The sequence below is a fragment of the Balearica regulorum genome, chromosome 3 (genome assembly GCF_011004875.1).
Source record: "Balearica regulorum gibbericeps isolate bBalReg1 chromosome 3, bBalReg1.pri, whole genome shotgun sequence".
NCBI classification, from domain to species: Eukaryota; Metazoa; Chordata; class Aves; order Gruiformes; family Gruidae; genus Balearica; species Balearica regulorum.
Genome location: NC_046186.1, coordinates 84845854 through 84871082, shown reverse-complemented (window position 1 = coordinate 84871082; position 25229 = coordinate 84845854). Strand labels below are relative to the sequence as shown.

General features: G+C 37.2%; 1 long non-coding RNA gene across 1 annotated transcript; it reads right to left on the bottom strand.

The window, feature by feature from the left end:
- Positions 1 to 1340: 1340 nt before the first annotated feature.
- On the bottom strand, positions 1341 to 3279 carry LOC142601297 (uncharacterized). Its single transcript, XR_012834899.1, has 3 exons — positions 3138 to 3279; positions 1706 to 1786; positions 1341 to 1520 (listed from the first exon to the last, which is right to left on the bottom strand). It is a non-coding gene; the product is annotated as an uncharacterized LOC142601297 (long non-coding RNA).
- Between the last annotated feature and the right edge of the window lie 21950 nt (positions 3280 to 25229).

The following is a 25229-nucleotide window of genomic DNA, read 5'->3' as shown; positions in this document are numbered from 1 at the left end:
CATGTCTGTCATTACCTTACAAAAATTATCAACAAAACTTAGTTCCATCCTTATGTGGAATTGCACATAATTAGTTTAGGAGCTAATTTGAGATGTGACATGAATAGCATGGAGCAGGACATAAAGTTGAAGAAGGACATTGGCTAGCTGTAGAAGAGGAAAGATATAGATTCCCTGGAAAGTATTTTGCAACAGTAACTTGAGGATAGCAGTTCAATAAATTATGAATCCATTCTCACAGCCATGCATAGGGAAAAGGACAAGACAGTTGTGCTGAAGACAGCAACAGGATTGAAATTTGGATTAGTGCTAGGAGACAAGGAGGTTGTTGGAATGATGTTTATACTAGGATGCATTTTCCCATTCAAGTCACCATCATTTTTGAAAGAAACTGTGAGAAAGTTGATATCCTGAGATAAGATAGAGACCAACAGAATTGTTACCAAAAGCCCTAAATGGCAGGAAGGATGAGCACTTTTCTGAAGAGACGCAAGGAGAAGTTTCTGCTGAGCTAGTTCACAATATTATACCAGATTATCATGCCATAAATTAGGAACTCATTTCTGCAGATGCAATATGTTTAGTGTAGCTCAAGGAGAAACTAAGCACATACTTGGAAGAGAGACATACAGCTAGCTTCTAACAAACTGTATCAGTCCCAGAAAACCACCTGGAGGATACCTGTAGACTGGGAGAAGGGAACAGAGGATGGAAAAGGAAATGTTACACTCATGCTTGCTCTTCCTTAGGTATTTCTGGCACAATTTTGAGCTTGATGAACCCTCAAACACATCTACTAGTCTCATGTTCTGATCAATGTTATCTTGTTTGCCTTGATGGTTATCGTCAAAATAAACCTTCCACGAAAGTGTGTTATATCACACCTCAGAAGTGTAGGCAAAGAATTACACAAACCCATTGCATTTTGCTGACTGTAACTTCCTCTTTTTTTTAAATTTTTTTTTCTCTTTTATAAAGGCACATAACTTCAAGTTTCATTTCTGATATATGCTTGAAAAAGACAGACTCCTCCTACTACCATCATAGTTGTCATCCTAACCTAAAACAACTAGAACAATATTTCTGGAACTAATTCCCTTACCACATTTTTTAAAAGGTTTGAAAGATGTGTTTTACATTCAGAAAGACTCCTTTTAATAATAAACTGAAAACTAATCTCTATCCATTAAGTTTTTGAAGGTAAGGAGTAATGCCATTTCCTTTGAGACTCATGAGACTTTTTTCATGCAATTAAAAAAAATTGTCTGAGACGTTCAGTTCTAATGCATGCTTTTATTACATTCACAGCTACAGAATCAGGCTGAGAAGATTGATTGTCTTTGTGTCTTCTTTTGAATTTTATTGGTGTGTTATTTATTTTATTATAGAAATGTTTTTGATATAAAGAAAGCGTACATCCATGTCCATCAGATTTCCATAAAATCCAATCAGTTTGCCAGGCATAGAAAATATGGAGAATCGGTATTTGTTTACTTTGAGTTGTTGATATTATTTCAGATCTGTAAAAAGCAAGAAGTTTAAACATTAGTTTCCAACATTTTACAAACTAAAGTATGTAAACACTTAATGTTACAGAATATAAATAATCTGACTGCATTTAACAAAAAGGAGAAAAGAAAGGATATTATTGAAGGTGACAGTTTCAAGTTACAAAAGACAAGAGAACAAAGACTTGAATCCTTACTATTAGGGCATTAGTCTTTTTAGACTAGTGTGAAAGAGTGGTTAATCCAGACAAACAGTGAGCACAATTAGTGGCAGAAACCTGAAAGAAGATCGTTTAATACACAGGTTACTTGATTTCACTGGTCTCACACCTGGAAATCTGTGAAGCCAAGTCTGTTTGTGAAATGTTAGAAATGTTACTGTTTTGATATACTGAAACTAGCATCCTCTTAAAATTCCTAAGAATACTAATGCTATGGTAAGCTGGTCAAGCATTAGGCATATGCAAGCATTTGTTGCATCTTCTTAATTAATTGAATTGAATTGTCTTTAGTATATCCTTTTGTAGTAACTTCTTAATTTATTTAGCCGTACAGCCATAGCTAATGAGAAAATTATTTTGGAAAAGGGTAGGATAAACTCTAGGGTGATGCTAAGCTCTAGTTTAAGAGGATAGTCTCAATAAGGGAAAAGAAACAAAAGTAAAATTGGTCTTTGCCTTTGTCAGTATGGATGTATGAGTGCTAAAATATGTGAATCAAATTCTTCTTTTTCATACTAAAGATTTTTTTCTACAATAAAATAGAAACATTTTTCTTGTTTCATTGGTTTTAAAGTCATTAAGATTGTTCAAAATAGTTTATTTAGCCTCTGTTATAATGAAGTTTTAAGGATCAAGCCTGTTCTAAGACCTAAAATGGAACACAGGAACATGAAAATGTTCCCAATTTACTAATTTTTAAGTAAAATAGCACCAGATCAACCCTTTCATCATTTGGTTTTGATTAATTTTTTTTTTTTCCTCAATCAAAATTTCTATTACAAAAAGCTGTATCTGGACCCCTTGGGTAGATTTTTAAACTTTTTTTCTTACAGAAAACAGTAAGTTTTAATGTCTTGTAGTTTTAATCTACAATCTGTAGATAGCTTCTTTCCCAATTATCTCTTCCCTTGTTACCTGTTTCAGACACTGAAAACTGGAATATGTAGGTGTGAGTGATCAGGATGTAGGACCCAGTAGCAAAGATTTTGACCATCTGACTGGACTTAAGTTATACAAGATATATTGACTATTGTAGTCAATTTATGGTAAGTCTGTGACATCTTCCCTCCCTAAGCCTTTTTTGTATCAATGAATTAATTTCATTACAAAGGACAGAAGGATGATGCAATGGTGGGAATGGCACAACTCTTCTGGATGACAACAGAAGGCGGACAAAGCAACCAAACTCTGACAGGTCCCCTTCATCCCTTCATTGTCAGCTTGACCCCTTAAAAAAAGCCACTGGATGTAGTTTTGGAAATGTCATTCTGAGTGCTAATTCCTTTTTGACTGACAACAGAGAATATTCAACTACAGTTAAAATATCCACTTATTTCTGTGCAAAAATAATAATCAAGGTCCTTCACTGCTTTTCATTTTTTATTCACTCTTTGAGATTCATTCCTACCTTTGATCATCCCATGACACCAGCCTCCATCTTCCTCATGTTTTCATAAACATGTCTGTGCTTCCTTTGATGCTATGGAAAGGTTGGTCTTTTTAAAAACCTGCAAAGATGTTCATCCTCTTCATCATCCTGTCTAACATGCATTTTTCCTTCCAGGATGCCTAGAAGAAATGATAATGTCTAGGCATCTGCTTATTTCAGTTATCAGCAGTATCTATTTGTTGCCTTTTCTCTCTGCATTTTAGACAAAGAAACACAGAATATTGCATCTAATCCTGTTGTTTTCTTTATTCAGTCATTTCTGGACAGATGCAATGGAGGGGTCATGGCACTGCATAAGAGATCTACAAACTGTTCAACATTTTTTTCCATCAGAATTTCTTGTTGGGTCATCTTATCTCTTTGACTCCAATTTGTTTTATTTGTAATGTGTAATAACAGTGTCTTCTTACCTTTGCAACAGTGTTTGAGCTCTGCAAATGAATATTGCAGTATCAGATATAAAAAATTATTATTCCATGGCTGAAATATCAGAACATAACAAAACCAAGAACATTATACAGGAGTATCTGTTACACCTTAAATGTATTAGAAACTTGTGCCTAAATTACAAATAAATGGTGTATAATTCAGGAGAGGTGAATCACCTCTCCCCAGCACCTTTGTTTTCCAAAACCATCTATGAAATTTTTTTTCTGTTGGATGCAGGGTGGATGAGGGTACCTGGAAATGTGCTCAAGGAATCACATCAACTTTCAGTAAAATTAAAGCTGCTGTAATCATCAGACATTTTTGTACAGGCAGGAATACTCTCTGTGCTTCCAAAATGCAACAGGAGCCCATCACCTGGAAACATCACCACACCCTGACCTGGAATCTGTATGGAATTTCCTTTTGCCTCCAGAGGCAGGAAGGTGGTAGGTAAAGGAAAGTAAGCATGAGAGATCATGTGTATTTGATATTTCTGAGATCCAGGAGAATTATTTATGTATGCACTTTGTGTAATTCAATGACTTCTGAGATCAGGCGGACTAGAGGATAATTTTGAACACTCCTCCCACTCACACACATGTCTGCAAATATTAATTAAAAAAGCATGTTTCAGTAGAAATAGGAAATAAAACAAGTGAAGGAAATAAGACCATGTTTAAAAATTTGTTTTACTTTGGTGTTTTATGAAAACTTCGTAAAGAAAACATTGAGGAAATTTTAAATGTCAGAATTAAAGCCAACAGCACACATTTAATTCACTTTCCTCTTGAGAAGCTGCTATCACACCATCTTTAAGTATTCAATAACATTTTTCATTATTCCACATACATATTCCACTGTATCACAAATTCTTTATAAGCACTGCCTAAAATCACTGGCACTTATTACATGATCAGAAATTCATTCTTTTATTCTGGCTTCCTCATTCAACATATGTCCTTTACTATGCACCATCTAAATTCTGTCATTTATACAATGGAATTTTATGGCACTTATCAGAACAACTGATTATGGGGTTCACACACAAAGCTATATTTCACAACATCCATGTGATGTGAAGATTTACTGTTAACTTTAGCAATTGGAGCTACATTATAGAGAAATAAAAATAAAACATACTTTCCAAGACGAGCGTACCCAGCCAGCCACTTTGGAAAGATTTAATTTAAGTGCACATTCTTAATTTTCTGGCTGACCATGCTAGGTCCCAGCTGAGCAGAAGATGTCTGCATTGTGGAAGACATAGCTGGCACGGTGAATAAGCTCTGGATCCAAAAGCAGCGTGACTACATGACGCCTGAGCTCGAAATCCTTTGCAGCTCCATGACATAGCAGGGTCAGCAGGTGGGCCCTTTAAAAATGCAGCTGGCAACCTTAGCAAAGACTTTTTTCATCTGTCTGAACCGAGATTATTCAGATAATCAGAAGTCTCAAGCTGGATAGTTTTCTCCCTTGCATGCAAGTATGCATGCTGAGGAGCAGCTGGAGACTGATCCAGGTTGTGTGCAAGCTCGCCTTCATTTATTGCCTCTGGATTCAGGGGGCTGACAAAATACACATCAACAATTTTCCAAAATTGACTGCAGATTTGGGAGATTTTTTTTATCTTTCTTTGTGGGGTCATATTTCAGAGAGCTTTAGATACCAAATCCCTGAAAAATAGTCCTGAAAATCTCTTCAGCCAGCCTTGCAAGAACAGACTAGTGAACACACACACACACCGGTATCAATGCTCAGTCCTGGGGAAAGGGTGAAAAGCTTTGTAATGAAAACACCCTGGAACACAACCGAAACGCCTCTCTGAGTCACTGCAGGGAGACAGCTGGTCACACTGATGCAGCGACACATTTTGCATCCATTTCTGTGTAAACACACTGCTACAACAACCTCAGACACAGATCCTTGAAGGCTGGGTCTGGCAACAGGCACTTTGTTGAGGTTGGTGTTGTCAAATAGCACAGGTCGTGTGTCGTTCGCTGCAAAATCCCAGCCTGCTTCTGCTGCGTTAGTTCCAGCTCCAAATGCTGCTATGCATCTGTTTTCACAGGAATTGGGATGAGATACTACATATTAAAAAAAAAAAACCAACAACAACAACAAAACAACCAACAAAAAACCAACCACCAAACACACAAAACAAAAAACTGAACAAAACCCCAAAACACATCCAGCACGTTGTTGTCCTACTCTACTCACAGGCATTTTGCACATTACCAACATTGTCCTTCTGCCATAGCTCCACTCTTGATTTGTTATTAGAATAGTCAGGCAACCTTATTTTGCAGATTCACAACTCTTGGTATTAATTTTATTAGTGTTGTGTGGTCTAGAGAAGATATCAATTTCTGCAGCACTTTCCCCCTACGTTCTCACTTCATAAAAAACTTAAGATATAAGAGATATTTATAAATGTAAAATGTCTAGTGATTTACCTCCATTATCACATTCTTTTCTTCCACAGCACCACACTATTCTGTCACAATTCAGCTTCCATAAATCTGGTCATGTTGAATATTGATGCAGTCTAGGGTCACCCTGACTGACAGGAAAAAAGCCATCTTGGAGGACAGTGTAAAATTTCAAGACAGTAACAAGAAAAAAGGGGGGGGGGAAGGCAAATACCAGCAAACTCCAACTGTTACTCGATAAAATTGGGAATACTTGCTTCATGTGATGTATGTTGCATATATATATAATAGTAGAGCTGATCAAAGCCAAATATGACAAACATCTGGAAATCTTTACTCTGACTGTAACACCAAAGGGGCAGCAGTGCTTATGCACCACTAGCACAGAACATGGGTTTCACTTAGGTGATTTCAGGAGTTTCTGCTTGCAGCCTTGAGTCTATAGAAAGGCAAGGAAGGAAGAACATGTAGAAGCAAAAGTAATTCCAAATTTGTCACGGTGGCTGGTGAAGCAATGAACCACGAGACAAACACCCACACAGACGTTTCAGATGGTAAAAGTGCATCTTGGGCTCTATGGAAACGTCCTGTCACGCTGCTAAAGGCTGCAGTGATGGGAGAGCTTCGCTGAAGCTTGCTGTCGACAGGGCTGACCTCACCATGTCCAGCAAACAGGCAGAATCGTTACCCTGAATGCATGCCAGACCACAACTATTTGCAAACTAATATCGTGAAGAAAATAGTCACTGACGGTAATTGCCCTTCAAAATTACACTGATCATTGGCAGACAGTGATTAGCTTTCATTTTTGCAGCTTATTTGAAAATTAGTGGCAGACAATGCTTCTTACTAATTTCCTAGGAGGATAATGGGACCATTTTACACAACCTCTTGCCACAACTGTCTACACGAGCTGAGGAATAGCTGTTACACACTTGGCATTTTACTCTTTGCTAAATGTTATGCTAGTATTGAATTTTGGTTTTGCACCCATGGGTTTTAAATTCCAGTCTTACTTTAAAACTAAAAAGAAAAAAAAAAAAATCAATAGCCCCTATTTGAACCCAGCATAGATGTTGCACTTTACTAAGATATGTACCAGTGCTACGCTGACCTGAGATAACATGATTCCTGTTGAAAAAATTTCCTTCTCTCCACACATTTTTGGTGGATGTCTGCTTCAAGTACAGAGAAAAGATATTTTGCCAATGGTGCAATTTCATAAGACAGAGGTCAAATAAAGTCATTTGTTCAAAAAAATATTATTCCCATTCATTCTCAAATCTCATCCACACATTCTGTGCAGATTTCAGGGTTCATCAACATAGTGCAGCTGCATGCTTTATGACAATGGCAGATTTTCTTAACAAAATTTATTCCTTAATTTGTTCACTGACTGTTAGGCTGACTTCAAATCAAAGCGATGCTAAAAAGCATTTTGAAGAATAGCCTGCCTTGTCAATGCACATAATTTCCATCTAATATTTCAAGCAGCCATCAGCACGATAATGCTAATTTTTCAAATTGTTCTGTTTGTGAGTTTCTTTAATTTTATGAACTTTTTCTTTTTTAAACTTCAGGAAAGCAAGATGTTGAATGGAGCTGCAAGATAGTTCTGCGTTTTCAGGTGTGGGTGTGGTCAAGCTACACTGCTGACCCACATCACCTTCATCGCAAACATTCAACACCTCACTGATCCAATTTATACTAGCATATATATTAGATAAATTGGAGATTTCTGAATCATGTACCTTCCAGGGTTGACAGCAGCAAAGGGTTGATTTGCTTTTTTCCAGCAATACACATGCAGATAATTATCTTATTCCCTTAAGCCATCCCTGGACCCCATCCTGTAGAGCCTTGACTTAATTTTGGATAATTTATTGAAAGGGATTCCCATCACAAACCATATTTCAAGGCGGTTACTGAATTCAGTGCACCTGTTCACATGGTAGTCTACTGCTCAGTATAAGTAATGATTGCAGAATCTATCCTATGACATTTTTGACGAAGAAAGTCACAGAAGAAGCAGCGAGGCAGTTACATGAGGTGTCTCAATCTCCATGAGTATTAAGGAACGTCACGTTGCCTTGCAGTGGCTAAGGAATGTTTCTGCACACCGGTCCACAAGCTCTTTTGTGAGGATAACATTCTGAGGTTACGTCACAAAATATCATACCTGTTTTCAAAGTGAAAGTGCATTCATTCATATCCTTCTGCTCCGGCCAGTCTCTGGGAGCTTCCACACATCTTGAAGAACGCTGCCTGTAGAACCTGAAACCTATTCAGGTATTTTCTGGCTTTCAAATGCATAGCTGAAACAGTGCAAATAAACTTTGTTTTTTAACTCCAACCATACCTATGTGTTGGGTTATTTTCTTACTTATATTCTATTGTTTAAAAAGGAAATTTTACATGGCAAAAATGTAAGGTACTCAGGAGGTTGAAGCTTTTTCTTCCAAAAGATTTTTGCCCTGAAGGAACTGCCAAGATAGGCAAGACCTTTAAAACAAACTTTACTATTTAATAACTCCTATAATGACTATTTATTATTTAAAATAGTGACTATCTTTAAAATATTTATCTTGCCCTTTTACTCTTGTGGCAGAATTAGAACGTTCTGATGATTCATTCGTATTCATATGCAGTGGATAATTTTACTGCACCTATTTCCATCAAAATATTATCTATCTATCTGCAGAATTGTATTCATTACTATTTCACCTGGTCTCCCAAGTTTCAACAGAATTTGCTATTCTGCATATTGCCCATATTATTCTAAGCCTTTTTTTCATCTGCAGAGTGAATGATGTTTTGCAATCATAACCCCCCCCCCCAAAAAAAAAAAAGTACAACAGAGGTAGTGCTTAAGTTAGTTTTGACTTTAATTTGCTGCACTGCACACATCTTTCAAATGTTGTTATAAGCAAATAAGCAAAACTTGTTCATACACTAAGGTACATTTCATTAATTTACAAATAATGGAGTAGGCATAAGTAGTAGAAAACCAGTGTGAAATAGTCACATAACATACAGAACTCAAAGAGAGGTAGCAGCTAGAATTAAAAGAAAAAAGAAGAAATAATATTAATTGTCCATTATCTTTACCTCTTATCTCTGAAAAGCATTACACCTTCTTCTGCCCTTCCCCACAATCATATAAAATGTTCATATCTGTAATTTTCTTTTCTCATCTTGCCTATTTCATTTGCTGTTCTATTCCCCTTGTTTTTCCTTCACTCTGCCCCTGGTGATGATAAACCTCAATGCAATTATTCCAATCACTATTGGTGCCATTATTTCTATCATTCACAGTCTTGTCGTTCCTTTGTACTTCACTGTAGCACCTGAGCAAGTAATGAAGGGGCTAGAAAAATTGTGCAGCTTCAGTATCCTTGTCACTTCTGTCTTTCACATCTCAGAAATAAATACAGACTGCTCTACACTAGGTCACTGCGGAAAATCACTGTCTCGGTAAGATTTAGAACAGCTTTAAGTCAATTGCTATTTGTTAACCTGTATGAAAAGTGATCCCAGTCTACATCAAATCTCTGGTGGCTGAGGCTATATATTAGAACCTTAATTACTCTTGATATTGTCAGCCTCACAGCTAGCAAGAAATAAACAAGTCAGAGAAACCAAGTTATCTTTCCACCAAAAAAGAGAGTGTTTGTTGGTTTGTTCTTTTCCCACACTGGGACTGAAGCACATCTGATGGAAGACTCTTTACAAATTCAGAAATGGCAAATTCACTGTTCAGTTCAGTATAACCGGGATTCTGATACATGCTTGCTCATAAATTCAAAACCCATGCTGCTCTTCTGCAAATACCAGGCACTTAAGTCTCCAGAATGCTCTCTGACATGTTTTTTGTAGACTTACTAAATTAACTTTTGAGAGTTCAAATGTTAAGAATAAACCCCTTTTTTATTTTTGGACCAAGAAATAAAGTATGTGCTAGGATTTTAGATGATGGGTGAAACAATGTGCTAGGCCGTGACTTTTCATTAAAGTGATACTACCACTCTTCACCACTGTAGTGATATTACAGCACCTTCATCTCCTTGGAAGCATAATGATTAAAATACTTCCCCAGAAATAGTACTTGTGCAGATGGTTTACATCTTTGTGTACTTGAGCTTTTCCCCTTTACAATAAGTAATCATTTTTAATAGATTAAGTAGTCAGTTCTTGAGTGCATTTGGAGGAATGCAATCCGAAACAGCATGTCGTGGTTTTACCCCAGCGGGCAGCTGAGCACCACACAGCTGCTCGTTCACTCCCCCCCCCCCCCCATCGGGATGGGGAAGAGAATTAGAAAAGTTAAAGTGAGAAAACTCATGGGTTGAGATAAAAACAGTTTAATAGGTAAAGCAAAAGCCACGCACACAAGCAAAACAAAGCAAGGAATTCATTCACCACTTCCCATGGGCAGGCAGGGGTTCAGCCATCTCCAGGAAAGCAGGGCTCTGTCACGCGTAACGGTTACTTGGGAAGACAAACGCCATTGCTCTGAACGCCGCCGCCCCCACCCCTCTTCCCCCAAGCTCCTTATAAACTGAGCATGACGTCATATAGTACGGAATATCCCTTTGGTCAGTTTGGGTCACCTGTCCTGTCTGTGTCTCCTCCCAACTTCTTGTCCACCCCCAGGCATCCCGCTGGCAGGGCAGTGAAGAAGCAGAAAAGGCCTTGGCCCCGTGTAAATACTGCTCAACAATAAGTCCATAGAACAAAAACATCTCTATATTATCAACACTGTCTCCAGCACAAATCCAAAACGTATCCCCACACTAGCTACTATGAAGAAAATCAATCCTCTCAGCTGAAACCAGGACACAGCAGTACAGAGTTTCTGAACAAAGTCAGTCTCATTCTCTGGTTTCTACCATTTGCTTAGGCCACTTATCTGGAAATGTAGTTTTGGTACAGGCTAGTCCACAGAATTGAGAGTGGCTTTAATGGCAGACAAAACAAGACAACATGACTTTTCCAATTCATCTCGCCCTACACCAGACTGTATCACATTCCTCTTAAGAAGTCAGTGTCATTTTTTGTCTCTGATCTCACCCCATTCTTCCCCGAGAATTTCTGAAAGGATGTAGCTTATTAAAAAAATCCTCAGTGCTGAACCTAATAAACAATACTAAGAAAACAAACAGAACCCTTCCTTTTACTCCCATCTTATCCCTGTTAAAATTCTATTTCCAGCAAGGAAAAATTATGAAATGTAGGAAGGAAACTCATACAATCTGGTGAAAGAAAATCCAGTTTCAGATACCATACAGGGACTGACAAATCCACTATTAGTCATACTGACAGTGCATCTTTTACTATGAAAACAAGATATGGTGACTGCTCTGATAAAAGAAAATTACTGTTTTTTTTCTTTTACTTTAATTTCAGACGTGCTACATTTAGTACATAAAATTGGACTCATTAGGGAAGTATCTAGTGGCATAAGTGATGGCCAATAAAATATTCCTGCTCACCAGCATAAGGGAGCTCAGCTTTCAGCGAGCAGAAGGGCATGGCCCTGTTTTGTTCAAAGGTCTTGTCAATGTTTAGATTATACAAGTTGAAAGAACTTCTGTATTGAAGAACCATATGAATAGAATTTATTTCAGTAGTAACTCACCTTCTGCTTAAGGGACGAAAGATGCACATAAGAAGTGTGATTGTTAATAATAGCATAGTTTAGAAGCTGCATCATGATTTATCTCTTGCACAAACAGTAAAAGTTTCAGGTCCATTTGGTGTTTTCTGAATTGTTAACAGTAACATTCTGTAAATTAGGAAGAACGAAAAGGATCTTTCTGAATCAGATTTTCTTCTTTCATTTATAAAACTGACACACACACGCTCATTAAAGCAGGCATCAGAACTCAGGGAAGGGAGTTCACTTTGATAGAGAGTTATGTTATCTGTTTCTAGGCAGCACAACTAATCTTTGCTGCAACAAAACAGTTTCAACAGAAGGAAAATACCCTTAAAAGTCTGCTGATTCACACACCCTCCTAGGAGATGATAGATACCGAGGTCTACGTATGTCTTGAAGACTTCTCTGATCACTATCTCATAAATGTCAGTGATAGTGAACAATGCAATTATTTTCTGTTCAGATCCAAAACTTAGGTTTTAGACGGGCTCTTAAAATGAGTACAGGACTGGCTTGTCTGGAGAATGTCTATTTTTGAAATCCTAGCTATTCTTAAAGTCAAACACATGCCAAGCTTTCCAGTGTTATGCCAACTATAGCAACTGAGGGCACATAAAAAATGAACAGCTCGCTCAGCCTTCAAATCTAGGCACTGAAAGAGCTGGGTGGCATCCGAGAGTGGGATTTTCAGGGCTGCAACAAAATCTTGCATTTGAATCTGATCCTTTGTGACTAGTTAGTATGTCACACATGCATTTATCATGGAGTAAGACAGAAACACAACAGTAAGTGATTTTCTGAACTCATGGCTAACAGCAGCTATTGTCTTGTGCTGTGGGCATAATTCATTCACCAAGATGTATTTCTTTGCTTTAATGACTGTTGATTATTTATCTTTCCTAATAAGTAATAAACTTGCTCTTCAAAGCTGTAACAGAAAGGTCAAGGAAAAAGGGCATTTGGCATTTCCATGGTATTTTCTTTTATTCTAGAAATAAATATGGTACAAGTCATTCCCATGGAAGCAATGCAGAACGGGAACATACCTCAGGCGGGATATATGGACATATAAAAATCATAAATCAGTTGCTCTAAAAGTCAAACCCACAGTACTAAAAGGAATAACAATGGAATGATATACCTTTGCCCATATCAAGAAATCCAAAACAGGCTGGCATTATATTTAACGTTGTCAAATAGTGTTTCTATCATCCTCCCCTTTAAAAGCACACAGAGCCTTGCGGATATTTCAATTTCTGCCATGATATGATCCATGACCAATGTAGGCTGGCAGTATAAAGCTATGCGAGCTTGTGATAAGTAAGCAATAAAGGTCAACATGATTTTCCACAGAGAGTCATCATAAGATAAAGCTTGGATGCAACATTTCTACTCCATATACATTGTGTCATACATAGCATAAGGTGAAGACAAAATGGAAAGCTGTCACAGGTTATTTCAAGTGCTCAGAAAGAGAGAAGTTAGTGGGAATTAATGTAGAAGGATTATGAGAGTTAAATATGTACTAAATAAGGAGGTTAAAAAAAATACACTTTTTGTATTTAAAAGGTTGAAGGCATAGAACATAAGAATGAAACAGAAAAAGGGATCATCATCATCATCATCATCATGAGAAAAAAAAAAACCACATTCAAATACAGCATAAATTCCAGAGGATGAAGGGGGGTAAAAATCTTTTCTTGGAAACATTGAAGTAGTACTTTTCAAAACACAGTAGTAGACACCATGACAAACCCTATATTGGTGAGGGATGGTGGAGTAAATAATGTATTCTTCCAAGTTATGGTGTGCCTCCTAACTGGTCTTAGACTTGTGAAATGCTTGAACACCCTTATAGTTCCACCAGAAGTGTGTATTTCCCCCTCTTTGTCTAAACTTTGGTGTTGAACACAGAGACACACAGAGACAGAGGAGGGAAGCCTGAGCCTGGGGCAGATGGTGGGGTTCAAATCCACATGGCCCTGAATGTTCTGTGGGTCCCACCATCTCACTGAACAAACTCCTGGTAGTACTTGTGGGACTTACTGTGTGACTAGCGAAAAATCTCTGAGATTTTCTATTCTATTCTTTTTAATTTTATATTAATTTGTCTAGTTGATTTATAAAAGTGTAAAAGACATACATTTAAGCACATCACAGTTTTTGCAACAGTAGGTTTTTTATCATCAGTTACCGACATCATCAGTAAGGAAAGCTAAAAAAACACACCCCAAATGAAACTGTCAGCTACATGTTGAATAATATCGGCTTTACCATACGCAGAATATTAAGGCAGGTTATAAAATGCTCAAAGTCCTTGGAACATCCTAACACTCAACCTGAGCACTTCAGTCAGGAAAAGCAACAGTTAACATCGTGCATCGTTACCAATTTTCTCCATGTCAGAAAATAAAGAATTATTTAGGTAAATAAATACTATTTGCTTTGCATTAAAGGGAGTTCTTCATTCTTTCCTTTAACTTTATCTGTATATAATTTTAAAGCAGGAATAAAAAGGCTATATGTCATAAAATATTCATATATATGCAAATTAAAACATACACAGTTCTTTAAATCTTCTAAAACAAGGATTTAAGCAGCTGTTCAAGTATTAGGGTTTTTTTGTTATCTTTTAAAATAAGAACATAATCCCAATAGCTTCACTTCAGTAGAGTTTGAGCTTATGTACTAATTTCAGAGGATGTCTCTGAAGAGAATTTTAGATACAGTTTACTTGGCATTCTTAGTTTTTTTATTTTCTTATTTTTAAAGGAGATATTACACTTTAGTCTATGCTATCTTTTTATATTATGTAGGTATCTACTTGAAGTTAAGTTTTGTGAAGAGCCTAGCTAAACAAAGGCATCTAATAACTAGGAAGGTATTTCAAATTATCTCAGCATAAAAAAATCCTCACTTTTGAATGTTTCCCCATTCCACTACTGTCAAAATTTAAGTAAATGTGTAGACCACTTGAAGTATGAAGACTCCATAAACTAGTAATTCACCTCATATCTTTGCGTTTCGTATCAAGGTTTTCAGTCTAGAAGCCAGAAAGTTGAAGAAAGAAAAAAATTTTTTTTCATACTTACTGCCAGTTCTCTCTCTCTAGCTGAGTAAGAATGATTTTTAACTAACTTTAGGACTGCTGTGTTAAACAGTTTCCTTCAAAATATACTTGTTTTAACTTTTTTCTTCATGGGAGGTTTCTGGTGTTCCATTAAAGGATTTCTTCCCATCAGCAAAACTGAAGAGTATGTAAATAATTCACCTTGAAATTTCATTAGCAGTCAGTATTACAATTTTACTCTTTGTTTCTATTAAATTATATTTTTTAAAAAAACATTTATGGCTTTTAAACTTCCATCTGACAAAATCTGTACCTGTGATGGTCCTCCACTGAAGTTGCAAGATTAAAACAGTGGAGAAAATTTAGCTATAAGGTTTTTCAGGCAGTACCCGTACATTCAAGCCCATATGGAGAAAACATTACTTGCTTTACTAGAAAACCTATTTTCACAGTAAGGAGAAGGGAGAAAAAAAGAAAAAGCCAAGAAGATAGTAGGAAATATTTTATCTTCCATGTTAATAAGGCTGAATAGGAAAGATAGCATTATGTATTTTCCCCCAAGGTATCACAGCATGAAACTAAACGTGCAGCAAGGAAGTTTTAAAAAAGATCCTGAACGCCTCCTTGGATTTACACACCAGAGTAGCTGGTAAAAACTTTTTGTCCAATACATACAGATACAGCATTTGATACGCAATATTTCTTTGGGAGGAAAATAGAGTAGCTTAGTAGGACATTTTGTACATATGTACTACCTCATATGGCACATGTTTTTCAGAGGCTCACCTAAATCTTTTTGTGGTCCTAAAGGGATTGCTGAGCCCGTATGTTCTAACATTCTTCCTTCATGACCTGGACATATGATTGTCAGCTCATTCGGACAACTTATGCATCAGATAACTGCTTTCCTCATGCATGAACTTACTTTCAGAATGAACCTTGCCAGTTAATTCTACTAGATGACTTATATCTTTAAAATTAGACACAAGCAAGTGTTCTGTGTGTCTACTGGGACTAGACATATCAGTTTTGACTCATACGTATCCCCATACATGCACAGTGTTATTCTCCTTTAATGCTTCTTTGACTTACGGAGTTCAAAGCTATTGGTCAAGATTAACTACAGAGTTTTCTCAGAAAAAAAAAAAAAACAAACCCAACAACAAAACACCAAAACCAATCCAACTTGATCAAATTATTTATTTATTCTCTTAGGCTAGTATGAGATAGCAAAGGCTGTTCACAATGATCCCAGCGAAAAGTCACGTGAAAAAATTCCAGTATTTATTACAAGTGCTTTGTTATGATCATGACAAGCGTCAAGCCTTGTATTTCCTTGCCCATATGCCTGAAAAGATCTCTTCGCATTTGATTTAAAGGGCTTGTGAAGAAAGTCGAGTGAGCCCCAGCTGGAAATGGGAGGAACTATGATGCTTTAGAAATCAAAGGTCATCAACGTTTACATATGATGTTTCGAAGTAAACTATTATCTTAAACTAGTATACACAGTGTAAGTACTACTCAGTACTCTATTTAACAGAGAGCTGAGCCTTTATTTCCAGACTAGTTTCCTTTTTTCATTGGAATAGGAAGTTTTCATGATACACTAGTGTCCTCCCACTTAAAGGGCTCTCTAAAATGACTTGAATTTAGACAGGCCTGTGAGCATTCATCATCCTCCAGGGGAGGAAAAAAAAAAAAAAAAAAAAGAGGAAAAAAGGTTTAATTAAAAGATTTCAATCTGTAAAGTTTAACACTACACTAGGAGCAACTCCTGAGTTACAAAGTCTATTACTTGTATTTGTCAGGAAAGCAGCGCTGGTTGACGTGCACCCTTCAAATCCCTATCCTAAACCTCATATTCCTTACGGATCCGGCAGCACTCTTTCATTCTGTGGCAATGGATGGCTGTCAATCAAAAATGCTTTATGAAGCTCTCCTGGATCTACCTGTATATGAAAGATTAAACATGATGTTCCTCCTAATGACAATTGAAAATATCTATTTTGGCAAATTGTTCTATTGTAGGATACCATATTTGTTCAGTTCTCTAAGTCCACAGACATGGGTACCCTTACAGGGGAAAAAAAACCCCAAACACAAAAAACCAACCCCAAAATTGCCAGATATCTTTATACAATAAGAAGCAACAAAAATGGTTTAAAAGATTCATTAGAAAGACAAAGGTAATATTTTTCACACTATAAGCAGGCACAGATATAGAGAGGTTGAGCAGGACTCAGCTTTCTAAGTCCTTTCAGAATTGCACAGCCTAAGGGTTCGTGCTTCTGTTGGTGCTAAAAGAGTCCCTTGAAAATGCCATGAGTCAAATTCTTTGCTGGATCAAACCAGTATGCTCCGAATTCGGAAGAATTTGTGTTCTTGTGCTTAACTATAGCTAAAGGGGTCAAACTGGAATCATTACTTTGAATTACAGAAAGAAACAGGGGTGCTGAGTGTTCACTAGATGCACAGATTGTTTCCTTGTTTACTCTGCTTTTGCAATGGCCATTACACTGCTTGCATCTGACTTAAGATCACCACACGGTAATTTTAGCTTTTAACATAATAGACCTCCATTTAGCCAGAAATAAATACAGCTTTTCGTCAGGTTAGTTCTGGTTCAAGCAATATCATTCGCACATGCCTTATATAGTTCTTTCGCATGAGCTGGTCTGAAATAATCTAATTGGACATGTCTCTGAACTGGCACATAACAGAACTGCATAGCACCATACGCTCTGTCAGACATTCTTGCTTCTAAATACATTCTGTAATCAAGTAAGAGTAGCACAACGGCAAATGAAAGGGCACAAGGGAAATGTGTCCAAAGCGATAGAGAAAGCCAGGCATGACCTCAGGAAAGGTATTTACCTCTTTCATGCCCAAGTTTCGCCGGTCTCCACTATGGTGCAGCTGCCATCACATTCTTAACGAGCAGCAAGATCTCTGTCGGTGGAGTCTGCCACATCCAGTGCACAGCAACATTTTTGTCTTCCCAGTACCGTGCATTTCCTTTGGACACGAAAAATTTCTTTAATTAGAAGTTGAGACTGTAATGTCAACCCACTTCTCAAGGTTTTCCCTGAGAATGCACAGTGTAGGTGCTAAATATAGAAAATATAGAAAGCATACTTTACTGCACATAGGGGCAGCAATTGTTTTCAAACATGCAAAATAAAAGCCTTTGCAGTGGAATGACAGAGAGCCATACGACTAGAAATTGTAGATCTCTGGTGATGTTAATAGCATATGGGTCTACTACCTGCAGCTCCAGCTCGAGCCCTTCACCTGACACTCTCTTCTCCTTATGCACAGATAACTCAAATGGTAATTCAAATATACTCATAGGTAATTCAAATACCTGAATTGTGCTAATACTGATTAAGACAATGATATTACATTTTTGTTTTTCCTCGAATAATACTTTCTTTTTCACATGAAAAAATAATACTTGCCAAAAAGGACAAATTTTTGGTCCTTCTGCTTTAGAATATGTTGTCTTTATAGAAAATAACTACAGCTGGCAGCAGAGAACAAACGAGATCTAGACTAAAGGATCTGGGTGAATTTTGGCTATGAAATCCATACCTATTTTGGTTTTGTTTGTCACAGAAACAGAGCTGCATCCAGCAAACATAACATTGGGATGTATTTTCTTGAAGTCTCTGGAAATTCAGTGGTATGTAAAATTTCCAGTTGCTGCTGTGTGAGCCTTGGGCTCTGTTTGGCAGAGCAGGTGGTGACTGCAGCATATCTACAGGGACAATCTCAGCTGTAGGCACACATAAAAGACTGAGACTTAGAAGCACAGCCTAGTGCTGCTCAAAGCACAACATTTCATATAAGGTCAGCAACTTTACTGCCGAGGATACCGATTTCACTGTTGCTACTAGCCTGTGGAGAATTCAAATGCTGTATTCTAGCCTTAAGTGAGTAAATAAATCATTTTCTGAGTGCTGGTTTTGCTATATTTGATTGTATTCCAGATTTTTTTTAAATGAAATGGAATTCAAGATCAGTTAGAGTATAACGTATAGATGCAAACTGCAAAGGCTGAAACATTTTAAGTGTTTTAGTCAAATATCTACTTCTCTTTTTAAAATTAGAGTTCACTTTTTTTAAGCCTACTAAAAAAATACACTATACAGTGTATTGATAAACAAAGAATACATGAATTACAACTACTGCAAATAAAACTTTCCTTATTATTTCTAATGCTAGGAAAAAAGTAGTAAAGATTTTATATGATCACTTGTGAGACCAATTTTCAGTGCAAACAGAAAACAGAGTAAAGAATGAAATCTTTTTACTCCATCCAGATTTAAAAAAAAAAAAAAAAAAAAAAAAAGAATACACCAAAAACCCCCTAAACCAAAACAGAAATCCTACATACATTGAGCTGGACAAGGACAGATCTCATAAGCCTGCATGTATTAGTTTCAGCAGCATCTGTAATTCTTCATTTGCCTAGTTTTCTTCCAGTTCCAGGAAAACAGAATTGTATGTGAAATTCTGTGTAACCAGTTGAGTTCCACAGCTTGTGTGTTATATTCAAACATAAGCCGTTAAGCTGGTTTGTAGCTTCATACAGTTTAAATTAAAAACAAATAATTAAAAAATCCAACATAAAGTCTAGGACCATCAGATTGAAGGGATCCTTCAATCAGCTTCCATGATTCTATTAGACCCTCCTCCTTTAGTGATCCACAATATCAGAATCACATCCTTTCTACATTTCACCTCCACCCCTCATCAGAAGTACTCTGATTTCAAATATAAAATAGCAACAACAAAAAGGGATCTTAATGAATACATTTCCATTATATCAGTCTTACCAGCCCACTCTGCAACTTAACACTTACAGCTAGTGAAGTTTAAAGAGGTCAGATTTGGAAATGAGATACAAAGTGAAAACTAAAAAGGTAAAGTGTCAAGCTGTTATTTTATATACAGTTTCACATGTTTTCATCCTTTGATTTGGTTGTAGCTATCAAACCATCACACTAATTTAGTTGAGGAAACACCTTTTTCTGATTAGGTTTTTGGATAATGCATGCTTTACTCATGTTTTGTTTTTGGAACAGTTACTGATCTATCAAAAGAAAGTCAACAGCTGATATTAACTTATACAAGGAATGGTTTTCATGCAACATAAATACATTTTGGCAAAGGTAGTAAAGTTTATGAAGAAGAAAGGTAGAACAATATGATTATGATTTTTTCTACCAAGATACATCACATATCTCCAAATAAGAGGAGGAAGCAATTTAAATACTGTGGCAAATGAATTAAAAAAAAAAAAAAAAACCAAAAAACCACAGACAATATCATAACTACTGCTGAGTTTTCTAGGGAATCTGATCCCTGCTCTGTTCTAACTATTAAACAGTTATAAAGCACTCACATGTAATACACAATAAATTAAATATATTTACTTATCCAAAAATGAGAGAAAAAGAAATCTAGAAACCTTAAGCCACACACTAGTGCACGACCCTTCATGTTCCTCACTTCACTTTCCAATTTCTAGCTCATTATAACGTATTAAATTGCTTCAAGGCATTTGTAGGCAATATAAAAGAAAGTGTTAACTCAAACTACTTCACTTTTCTCTTGTACCTTGAGGGCAAGTTGTTAAGTAGTTGCTGAAACAATCTGTGAACTCCAGTCCTCTTGCCAGTCATGAACTCATGAACTTTTTATTGAAGGTGTTGATTTTCACACAGCTGCCCTCAATTCACATGTTCTTAGGACAGGGTTGAGGTAAAGTGACTAAAATTACTTCAAAAAATACTTCAATAATTTGCAAGTGTGTAAATCTTGTGGCATAATGTTGTTGAATATGCATATATTTATATACACACTCAATTATCCATTCAAAATTTAAGGGTCAACACAACAAAAAAAAAAACACCTCTAAGTGACTGCCTTTTTTCTGTCATACTTTTCAGATGGGTAGGCACAAGTGACCATTGCTTTGTGGTTTGTTTAGAATGTCTTATAGTCAGAAATTTTATTTCTATATAAAAATATCCTTAAAAATTATATAACTATTATGGCATTATCCTTCATTTTAAAACAGATTAATTGCTTGGCAGATATTTCTGTTGCTCCCTAACACGTGAGAATTTAAAAAAATTAGAACATAATTTTATCCAACAACATGTAGAAAACCACCTAGTGCTCAACTTAGGAAACCCAGGTGAGACCTCATTGTTGTGCATATGAACACAAGCAAAACGATGCACTTCTTGCTTGCCTGCAAAAGGAAGAAGAAACAACGCTTGGATAAACATAATTTCCCTCCCCCGGATTACGAGGAAGGGCTATCACAGACCTCTCCTCTCCTCTGAGAGTCTGCTTACTCTCTGACAGTTGAGAGGTCAGTAGCTGTCTGTCAGGCGATGCACTTCACTCTTGCCCCATACTCAGAAATCTCTGGGTTTTTTCCCATGAGCAGTACAAGCCGAGCACCAGCCGGCTACGCCTGCCCCTTCCCGCCGTGTCACAGACCATTCCCCGCAGCAAAGGGCAGCGCTGCTGCCGGGACACGTCCCATCTGCTGCCCACAGCTTGTCAAAGGTGTTCTCACCGTCAAAACAGTGCTCTTCCACAGACCGGCACCACAAAGACTTCTCCGATGCTGGTAGCACTGGACAGGGAAAAGTTACCAAAAGGAGCAAGAACGGCAGACACTGCCAAAAATTTCACTTTATTCATTTAAGCAATAACGCTTTTGTGCAATTACAACCACAGTAGACAAGTTTTGAAGCACATGTGCTGAGTGTTTGCTTGTTTTTGATGAAGACATTCAGCTATTTCCAGTTTAAGAAGGCATATTTGTCAGAGAGAGGATGTCACCTGACGTAAATTTGCTCTGTGGAAATGTTTGTGAGCTTTAGCAGCAAGTCAGAACTGATGGCATGCATAAGCAGCACAGCAAGGTAATTCATTGCAATGACATACAAAGTATGATTCTAGTTTTCTCTTTGGGGTAATGACGATATTTTAAGAATGAGCCCTGCAGTACAGACAAATGCCAGAAATATTGGCTGTGAGGGCCTGTTTTTCCTCCGAACTAACACCATTGTGGCTCAGTCCCTCTCTACTCTTTTCTAAGACATACATTCAGAGGATTACAGTGAATGCGGTTTAGAGAGGACTTCGGGAAGTTACCTGCTATTCTCTTCTGCCATAATACAGGATCAACTATCTATGGGATGATCTATGAGATCTGCTCCTATGAGATGTTTCCTGGCATACTCCATCCATCAAAGGAGGGTCCTCAGCCCACCAGAGTAACCACAGACTCACTTTTTTTCTTTTTTCTTTTGAATGTTTTTCCTGCACATAATCTAGTCTTTGTTTGCTGCTGTCAAAAGCAATGATTAAGCCACTTTTCCTGTTAACAGACAACTTGTTTCCTTGCTTTTTGAAAGAGTGTTATCCTCTCTACTCTTAAGATTCTCTTCTGTAGTCTTAAGTAATGACTTCCCCCCCCCCCCCCCCCCCCCGCCACTTTGTGCTTCCAGCAGCTTTGATTTTTTCTTCTGGCTCTCCTCTGGTCTGTCTCACTTTGTCAACACCTCTCTTGAGATGTGCTACCTAATCTTGGACACATTATTCCCACTCAGTCCTACCAGTCCTGACCAGAGCTGCAGGGTCATCCATGGGTCTTATTAGCAGCTTTCATGTCTACACATGCAAGGTTTTTTTCTGCAACAACACAACATTATTGGCACAAGTTCAGCTTTTGACTCTGTGAACATCAGGGTTTTTTCTATCTTATTATTGCGTATGCTATTAGAAAATATTTTAGGGGCCAAAAGATCTCTACTGTCTATTCCATGACAGTAAAAAAGTTACAAGCCAAGCTCATTTGACAAGAAACAATTAAGTGAATCAGGTTTCTTTGTCTTTGCCAATAAAGGCTGACTGTTTTGCAGAAAACCCACCCCACCTCAGGAACCAGCTGTTTCAGATCTGCAAACCAGAGTACCTTATTATATACATACACATGCACACACACACACTTTGAGCAAGTGACATACGGAAAAACCAGATGTAATAACTGGAAAGCTGCTGCACTTCAGACCATGAGTGTGCTTCCTGCTACATGCAGTTCTCTCAACCTATGATATGAGTTCGGGTAAAGTATCAATATGCTAGAAGACTTGAGAAGTTTTTTACTAATAAAAGTAAAAAATACCAATAAGATTCTCTGAGTCTTCTTCTTGTTGACTTTTTTTAGAATGACGTCAATTCCTGAAATGCCTGAATGTACAACTAAGGTGATGGTTGTAAAGCTAAGGCACTCTCTGCGGAACAGTTGGCTTCTGGAATTATCGTTATTATTGGAATAATTAGCCTGCCTGTGTGTGATATATAATTACATACACATATACACCTAACAAAGTTAATAACTTTTCCTTTAAAAAGAAAAAAAATCCCACAGTTTTGGGGTTTTATTTTATTTATAACATACATACTAAGGCTTCTGCTATGGCACTTAAAGGGACAAGCAATTCCAAATATAACAAAAAGCTATGTGTTTTAGATTATCTGATGGTTTTTTGGGCATAATGAACTGCACCTTACTGCATATTCATCTGAGGTTTCAGTTACTCTGTGCCACAGGTTTTAGAGAATGTTAGGTGTTTTGGTAGTATACGGTCTGCAGAACATCGAAAGTTTGTTGTTTTGTTGGGGTTTTTTTTACTTTTCCCTAAATTCTCTATAGGTGCTCTATGTATTCTGAACATCAGGTTCAAAACTGTTCCAAAGGCCTGTCAAAACAAACAGATTAGTTTCAGGTAAATGCCAGAGTTAATGTTAATGGTGTGACAGAAGTTATATTCTGAGGCAAGGTGTTCTGCTGCTTTGACCAGTATTAGTTCATTCTCTAAATTTTTTTGCTAAATTAGGCAAAATTATTCCAATTTACATTTTTTAAATTTAGTTATTTAAAAGCCCTAGCAGAGCCTTCTCTTCACACATGCATATTTCAGGAGAAAAGTGAGTCTCTGTTAAATTATATTTAGGTGTTGAACACTGCTTCTGAAGTTAAGAGGAAAGAAATAGCCAGGCCTTTTTATGATTCAAGAGGCTGAGGCCACCAGTACTGGAGAGAAGTCTTCTTGCAGGGTTAAACATCTTGACTCTGTGTCCATCCTAATACGCTTAGTCCTGTTATAAATTAATGTGGTGAATCATTTCATGCAAAGCACCTTATTTTTCTCTAGTTCTAAATATCACCAATATGTTATGTTGTATTGAGATCACACCAGCTGGCTTTTCAGATGCTTTCCTGACATCCTGAACATCAAGGACCTATGCAATGTTACTGTCCAATTTTGCCTCCGCATAGTGAATAGAGGAGGGAGAACTGGTCCTATCAAACACATCGCTCTCTTTTAGCTATTGTGCATGCCCATTGGATTTAGGAAGAGGAAATTCTCCTATTTCAGAAGCCTTTTGTTACAAGATTCTGTTAAGGACAGCTAGAGGAAATTGTCCTTTGTGCTCTATTTTTTCACTAGTGCGTGCAATCAATGCCCATCAGAGCCTGCTCAAAGATGATCAGAGGGACCATAACTGACTGTTAGTATGGAAATGCATGTGGGCATGAGTAAAGTATAAGTTGACACTCTTATTCAAGACAGGAATTTTAATTAATATATTTTAAAACAATTCAAGTAACATTATGCAATTATTTGCATTTCAACCTTTTAAAATTAAGCTTGTGATTAGCTACAAATTGATTCACTTGAATCAAAGCTATGCTTTAAGAAGATTGCCTGCTTTTTCTGTTCACTCCAAAGTGGATAAAAGCTCTTTGTTATTTCTTGGACTGATTTACCCTGTGAAGCCCCAGATCTCACTTTGCACAGAAAACTGACACACTTGACACATCAAGAGAGCTTTTTCACTCTTATTAAAATGTCCTCCTTTCTGCTTTGAGCACCATGAGTTGGTGGGTGGTGTCTTCTATGGTTTGACCATCACATTGATTCAGGCTGTCTGCAGTACAACTAGATATCAGAACTGCATGTCAAAAAAAAAGCCAAACCAAACCAACCAACCAACCAACCAAACAAACAAAAAACCCCAAAACCCCCACAACCAACCAAACAAAAAAAACACCTAAAAGACACCCAAACCCAAACGGGAAAGCAAACCCCTCACAATGGCTCTGGCTTAATCTCCTATGCCTCTACATTTCAGTATCAGATACTAGAAGTTAAGGTGCATTTCCAGTAGACACACTAGGGAACGCAGTGCCGAAGTGACAGCACTGAAAGCCTAGGTTTAGCTTGTAATTCTTCTCACTTTTTAATATTATCACCTCCCCAAGCAAGCAGGGAATTTGAGAGCTGAATACCAGGGGCTCCAGAGAATGTAAAACATCCTCACGTGGATTTTATTCTCTTTCATTTCTCATTTGTTTCCAAGACTAGTTC